At 46.9% G+C, this 8,075-nt stretch overlaps 1 pseudogene; it reads left to right on the top strand.

The window, feature by feature from the left end:
• Positions 1-6,963: 6,963 nt before the first annotated feature.
• Positions 6,964-7,532, top strand: LOC118581927 (annotated as a pseudogene).
• The last annotated feature ends 543 nt before the right edge of the window (positions 7,533-8,075 follow it).

Genomic DNA, 8,075 nt, shown 5'->3' on the forward strand with positions numbered 1-8,075 from the left:
GTTACCTCACTCAGGATGATATTTTCTAGTTCCATCCATTTGCCTGCAAATTTCATGATGTCATTGTTTTTCTTTGCTGAGTAGTACTCCATTGTGTATATGCATCACATTTTCTTAACCTATTCTTCAGTTGACGGGCATCTAGGTTGTTTTCAGGTTCTGGCTATTACAAATAATGCTGCTATGAACATAGTTGAGCATGTATCTTTGTGGTATGTTTGGGAAATGTTATCATTTTTACTCTTTTCTACAGAGAAAATATTTTCCAGTTTCAAATAACCCTGGACTCTTGAATTATAACCTGTTTTTAATGTTCAATCTGTCTGTGTATTATTTCTCTTGCAGTTGTACATGTTTTTACATTTTAAAAAAGGAACAAATACTATAGAAGTGTATTACATGAAATATATAGAATATACAAATTCATAGAGACAGAAAGAGTAGACATTATCTCAAGACGGAGAAGGAATATAGAGCAATGATTTCTTAAGTACAGAATTTCTGTTTTGTGTGATGGAAAAGCCCTACAAATGGCCAGTAGTATCAGGACATAATATCATGAATGTAATAAATCATATAAATACAGTTATTGAATGAATACTGTGAATGTAATCAATGAATACCATAAATGTAACTAATATCATGAGTGTATTTAATATATTGAATGTAATTCATACCACTGAATTGTGAACTTAAAAATGGTAACAATTGTAAATATTATGTTCATTTAAAAAAATAAGGTGGCAGCCGGGCAGTGGTGGTGCTTACCTTTAATCCCAGCACTCGGGAGGCAGAGCCAGGCAGATCTCTGTGAGTTCCAGGTCAGCTGGTCTACAGAGCTAGATCCAGGAAAGGCACAAAGCTACACAGAGAAACCCTGTCTCGAAAAACAAAACAAACAAATAAACAAAAAAAAAGGTGGAATGTAATCTCCATATATTATATGTATGTATGAAATTGAAAACAGTGATGTTCTAAAATAGAAAGTGGTGATGGTGTCATGAGTCTATGAGGATGCTGGACTAAAGTCTATCAAATTGTGCAGACAGACAAATTGAATATTATATTAATTATTTATCAATAAAGATTTTATAAAACATAAAAAACTAGTAATCCTACATTGATACACACACACACACACACACACACACACATACACACACACACACACCAGTGTTTTGGGATCTGGAGAGATAGCTCAGTGATTAAGAGCACTAGGTGCTCTCCCAAAGGACTTGTATTCCCAGTACCAACAAGGCAGCTCACAACCATTTGTAACTCTTAATTCCAGGGGATCTGACACCCTCTTCTGGCCTCCACAGGCATCAGGCATGCATGTAGTGCATAGGCATGTATGTAAACAAAACACCCCCACACATAAAATAAAAGTGAAATAAACATACAAAAAAAATTAAAAATATTTGATATCGCATTGGCCCCTGAAACTTAAAAACTAGAAGCCCAGTGTCACTTCTGGGCAGCATGGTTGGCCACTTGGTCTCTGATGAGGCCCTGTCTCTGTGGCTGTTTTGACAGCCTTGCCTAAGGCAGCCCTCCCCACCCCACCACACTCTGTTTTCCCTTCACTCTTCTTTCCTGTTTCTTTCCCTAGGGAAGCTCAGCGTGCTCAGGGAGCATCTTATTTGTGCAGGCACCTGTTTATTATCTGCTGTCTAAATTTGTATGCAGACAGCATGGGGTCTTGTTCATATGCTCACCTCTGCCTAGCAATGTTCTTGGAGCAGAGTAGGTGCTTGCAAAGTATTTGTGGAAAGAAAGGAGGGAGGGGAGGAGGGACAGTGGGAAGAGCCATGGAGCTTGGGACCTCAGTCTGGTGTGACTGTTGCTGTGGATTCCCATGCCACCACTCTTCATTATATCTGTGACCTCAGCAAGCCCCCCAGTGCCAACAGCAGCCCTACCTTGAGAACCTGCCTCTATGTCCCATCCCATAGTGGTCCCTGAAGCCCTGTTTCCTTCCTCCCCAGTCACATGGGTACTTAGGGTTAATGTGAGATCCAGCACTCATCCTAGGACCATGCTCCCAAAGGGACCCTAGGGGTTGGTGGACTGATGCCCAGTTTCTCAGCGAGCTATTTAAGACTAATTGCCCTGATTGTCCAAGGCAGTGTTTACTGGCTGCCTGGTTCCTCAACCTCCCAAATGCCTTCCTTTATTAAGCCTTTGTTTCCAGTTCTGATTCTGGAGTAGTCTACTCCAACACAGGCTGGGGCACCTCCCTGTAATCTGCTACCCTGTTCCCTTCACTCACCTCCTTGAGCCCAAATCCCCTGCCTGCTCTTTCAATGACTTCTACAGAAATGCTCCTTTGATCACCCTCTCACCTCACCTGGCAGACAAGTTGGCAGGTCTTGACTTCCTTCCAACTGGCCTGAGTTCCAAGAAATTTTAATGAAGAGCCTTGGCGGGGCACTGTGGAGCCCAGGTGCTTTGCAGCCAGGGAGGGTGGGGGAGGACTGCCTTTAAAGGAGCTAGGTGATTAAATCACCTGCTGTCTCCTCCAGTTCCTTCTGTTGTTCCTAGATGCTGCCTCCAATCCATGACCTCCTTTTTCTCCCCCCCCCCACCCCTGCAGCCATCTTAGCAGAAATGCTGACTGGACCTACCCAGAACAGCCCAGTATCAAAAATGTCTCACTGGGGACTCACATAGCCTTTTTCTGTAACAACTCACTCATTAGGAGACCAGTGTTGACTTTGTTTTGTTGTGTCGTGTTTTGAGACAGGTCTGTGTAGTCCAGGCTGGTCTAGAGGTCACTTTGTAAGCCAGACTGGTCTCACATTTGCAGTAATCCTCCTTCCTCCGTATCCCCCCCCCCCCCCCCGTCCCCCCCCCCCCCCTGCGCACTGGGATTACAGGTTGTGCCTGGCTTAGAATTATTTTCATAAAAACGGTTATTCATATCAGTGAGAAATTCTAAGCAGGAGTAGAACCTGATTAGAAAAGTCATATAATCAATATTCATTCTTTCATTTATTCATCCATCCATTCATCTACCTTTGGGAAGTATTTCTGTATCCAAAACCTGGGTTATAGGATGTGGCCCTCTCCACAAGGACCTTGCATTCTGGTGGGGACCGTATCAGTCGGTGTAGAAGCAGAAACCACTTAAAGAGTCACAGAAGAGGAACTTCCAGGTGGAAGGTAATGGAGAAGCCAAGAAGGAACTGGAAGCTGGAACAGCCAGTGAGCTGGAGACTCAGAGGAGATGCTGTCCATGACTGAGAGAAGAAATCCCTAGCCATCCTCCACGCTTCTTCCTACGCACGGTATAGAGTAGCACAAAGAAGTGGAGAAGCTGAGAAAGTGGACAACCCTGGATGAGAAGACTCTGGGGGATGGAGCAGAGCACTAGAGAACACAGGGAAGAGCTGAGGCTTTGCCAGGAAGTGCAGAAAAATGAGCCGTTAATTGGAGTTGGGCTTTGTTGAGTCAGAGGGGTGTCCTGAGTAGCTGTCACAATATGCAGTAGTTCCTCACTATCCTCTGGGGTGTATTCCAAGAACCCCAGTAGATGCCTTAAGCCACAGGTCGTAATTAACTTCATGGATGATGATGACAGGTGTATTATTCAGACTCAAGCCATACACTCTCCCCCTCCATAGTCTGTGTCTAGTTTCAGCACATGGCCATGTTGGAATGAGCTCCCAGCACCTCCTGAGGCCTGCCTCTGGCCAGCTTTACTCTTAGCCACCAGAAGACCTGATGATCCCTCCCGGGGATCATCACACCTTCCACCACAGGGCCAGAGCACCTGGAACTTATGTACTCCACACTGGCCCCTAGCTTGAGAAGTACCCTCCCAGCCCAGAGCTTATCCTGACCCCGCGCTGGCCTTGAGCCTTTGGCTGGCAGTCATCACCAGGGGCTAGGGGCACAGGACCAAGAGAATCCAGTTTCCATTTTGCTCTTGTCACGTTTGCAGTCCAGATGCCTCCAGATCTAATTCCGAATAAATAATTGTGCTGAGTAACCTGGGTCCCTTGGTGATTAAGTAAACAGGCCAAGGCGGGTGGAAATTGAATTAGTGCAGTGTGCTCAGCCATTATTACCCACCCCTTCTCATGAATATTAATGAGGGGTTATTAAGAAATGTAAATGCTGCCCCAGGGGGCGTGGAGATGGGGAGGGGGGTCAGGACCAGAGGACAGACCCTTCAGAAAGCTGCGTGATCGAAGGCATTTTGGAAATTATGTCGGATCGTTCTCTTCTGTGCTGTGGCAACATTTCCGGATGCCTCGCTTTTATTAAAATGAGGAAAAAGGGAACAAATTTTAATTTGAGGATAAAATTAGCATTTTCCAAGCAGCCTTGGCGGCAGTGAGAATATATTTTGCCAAAAATGGACATTCAGGGCCGGGCGGGGCAAGGTTGTGTGTGGAGGGGTGCAGCTGACGGACGATTAGTTCTCTCAGTTCATCTCCAGGCAAGGGAGTAAACAAATTAATCTCTGGGCAGGGAGCAAGCTGGAAGATGCTGGAAGCCAACAGGAGGCAGCAAAGTCTTCGCTAGAAAGCCAGCGGGGGTCACTGGGGCCTGGAGTTCTCTCACTGCTGACCCAGAGAGGTCAGTCAGACTCTGGTCTGAAGTCTCCCAGGAGGGCCAGGAGCTCTGGCTGAGTTTTGTAGGCAAGATGACTGAAGGAGCTTGCTTCTCCCAGGTGTCTCTCCTCTCTGGTCCAGCCCGCACCACTCTGTCCCCATCTCTGCTGCCAGATTCATCCCCACTTCCAGTCTCCAACCTTGCACAAGCCACTGGTTCCCTTAGTCTGAAGATGACACGCCTCTTGTCATTCTTGTCCCCCCAGGATCTGACTCCAGTGTAAACTCCTGCTGCTCTTGGCAGCTGCAATTGGATGGAGAGACGGTAAGGAGACAAAAGTAAATACAACAAGGCAGGAAAGAGTGGAGGAAGGAAGAGGTGGAGTCCATATTTCAGACTTGCCAAGGCTGCTTAATGCTGTTGATTTGGCAATGAAACTGACAGCTGCCATCGCCTCATGAGCTCACACTCGCTGTCCTGGACCAATTGCAGTCCGCACCTCCACCCCACCCCCCGCTCAGAGCTGTCTCCACTTCACAGAGGACACAGAACTCATCCAGGTATAGTACTTTACTCCAGGTCACCATGGACGTCAGGGCTTGAACTCGGCCTACTACTGCTACTCTGGAGCTAAGGATGACCTTGACTTCTTTCTGATCATCTTGCCTCCCTCTCCTACGAGTGGAGATTCAGTTCCCAAGACCCACTCCATCTTGAAAAATCTCTCTCCTGACTGGGGCTGTAGCCCAGATGGTCACATGCTTGCCTAGTATGGACGAGGTCGTGGGTTTCATTCCCAGAGCTGCCGAAATTGGATGTGACAACACACACCTGTGATTACAAAACTCGAGAGTTAGAGGCAGGGGGATCAGGAGTTCAAGGTCATCCTTGGCTTCATAGTGAGTCAGGCCAGTCATGGATATATGAGACCTTGTCTCAAAATGAACAAGAAGAGAAAGAGACACAGAGGAAACACAGAGAGACAGAGGCTGCCTCAGAAAACACAGATACAATTCCCCTGCTTCCTGCACCCAGAGAAAACACACAGACTATCAGAGATCCAACCCTGCTATGCTCCCACAATATCCCCTAGTTGGCTTGGATCCTGTGGTTTCCATGGACTTCCTCACCATGAGCCCCTGAGCTGCCAACAGGAGCCCAGATGTGGGGCTCTTGGCACTCACCACTCACCCCACCCCAGACAAGAAAGAGTGGGTCAGATCTAACTCATGCATTTTAACGACTTCTCCAGCACGCCTCGCTCCACCCGCTCACTCGCTGCCTGGCAGGAATAAAGGCTGACAGAAGCTGCTGAGTTAATCAGAGTGGATAATAGAGAAAAGACAGGAGTTGTGGGCCAAATTGCTGCAGAGAAAAAATGGGGCAAAATCATGAGAAGCAAGTCAAAAGTGTCCAATTAGAGTGTGGTGGTGTTTAAAGGGCAAGAACTGTGCCCCCGGAAGTTCTAGTGGCACACGTGGTCTGGGGGCCCCGAGGATGCCTTCAGTCCTGAGAACCGTTTCTGGTGGTTTACAGATGAATTCCTTTATATCTGAATAGATATTTTAATGCATATTACAAAAATGCAAGTAGCATATAAAACCTGCTATTTCATGCATATTATTGCTGAGAATGAGTCTGAGAAGATATTTTATTGCTAGTCAATTAGAAGAAAAAAATTTATTCTTTAAAGGAAAGAAGAATATGATAAAAATATGATGCTGGCTTGTGTGTGTGTGTGTGTGTGTGTGTGTGTGTGTGTGTGTGTGTGTGTGATATGTACATACATGTGTGTGGGCACACAAGCCTGTGTGTACATTCATAAGCCAGAGGAGGACATCAGGTGTTCTGTTCAATCTTAGCCCCTTGACTGAGTGTCTCTCACTGAACCTGGAGAGCCAGCAAGCCCCATTGACCTTCCTGTCTCTGCTCCCCAAAGCCCTGCTTTATAGGCATATGCACAGCTATGCTCAGCTTTTTAAGTGTGTGGGGAGATTTGAACCCAGTGTACTCTCTAATCTACTGAGCTACCACCCCAGTTCCTGATGCGGGCTCTTCTGTGAGCAAAGCTTGGGAAAGAATACATTAATTCCTTGTTACTCACAGTAGAGTATACAGGTCAGCAGTACAGCACCATAGAACAGCTTGTGTGTGTGTGTGTGTGTGTGTGTGTGTGTGTGTGTGTCTGTGTTTGTGCATGTGTATGAATGTGCATGCACATGCGTGTCTCTCTCTGTGTGTATGTGTGTGTGTGTGTGTGTGTGTGTGTGTGTGTGTGTGTATACCTTCTCCAGACCTACTCTGTCAGTAACTATATTTTAACAAAAGCCCAGGTACCTTGCATATATATCAATACACAACCTGTTTTAAAAACACCCGTGAGAAGGAACCAGCTAGAAAATGCACAGCAGTCCCGCAGGCCCTCCACCAAAGCTCCAGCTGGCAGCACCAACTCCCACCAGTTTATTTGACTTCTGCCAAGGCTCTGGCATGCCAACCATGTCAGCCTGCATGTGATGTCAAGGGTGGTACCACCCTGTGAAGGAGGATGCCAGCCAGGAGATGAACTCTTGCTTACTCTAACCTGGAGAAGAAAGATGGCAAAGCAGTGGCCATCCCGCACTACCCTGGGGTCTCTATTCAAATGGAGCCAACCAATGGGGCTTCAGCTCCTCTGCTCTCCTCCTGTGACCCCTCCAACCAAACTGCCACCCTTCACCCCGCACCCTGTCCCACACCCGCTAGCCAGTATGCAGCTGCAGAAGCTTAATTAATAGTCAGTATTATGGGATCGTGCTGCCGCTCCAGTCCAACCAGTGGAGGCAGGACCCCTGTAAAATTTGGGTTTGGGGACTCAAGCCGGAAGAAGGGAGTCACCCTCTCCTTCTGTCAGAGCCCAGAGCCCCGTTATCATTGACTCTAACCCACTGGATGAGGAGGTGCTGACGCCAAATGTCTCTAAAGATTGAGTGGTGGCGCACACCTTTAATCCCAGCACTTGGGAGGCAGAGCCAGATGGTTCTCTGTGAGTTAGAGGCCATCCTGGTCTACAGATGGAGATCCAGGACAGGCACCAAAGCTACACAGAGAAACCCTGTCCGAAAAACCAAAAAGAAAAAGAAAAAAAAAGAAAGAAAAGAAAAAAAAGAAAGAAAGTCGCTCATAAAGAGAAAACAAATCTTTCATCTTTAGGACAATGAAGACACTTTCAGATTTGGTCCCAGGGAAAGAGCACTGGACTAAGAGTCCATTCCAGCCATAAGATTCTCAGCTGGGTGTGGTGAGCATTCCTTTATTTCCAGCACTCTGGAGGCAGAGGAGCAAGGATCACTGTGAGCCAGAGGCCAGTCAGGGGCTACATAGTGAGACACTGTCTAGACCCAAACAACAAAAACCGAATGTAAATCGAACCTGCAAGACACCACTTCACACCAGCCAGCAGGAGAGAACATAAATAATGCTAAGGGCAGAGAACAAGCGCTAAGGAGCTGGGGAAACCAGAGCCCCTGCTC

Source organism: Onychomys torridus, chromosome 4, assembly GCF_903995425.1.
Source record: "Onychomys torridus chromosome 4, mOncTor1.1, whole genome shotgun sequence".
Taxonomy (NCBI): domain Eukaryota; kingdom Metazoa; phylum Chordata; class Mammalia; order Rodentia; family Cricetidae; genus Onychomys; species Onychomys torridus.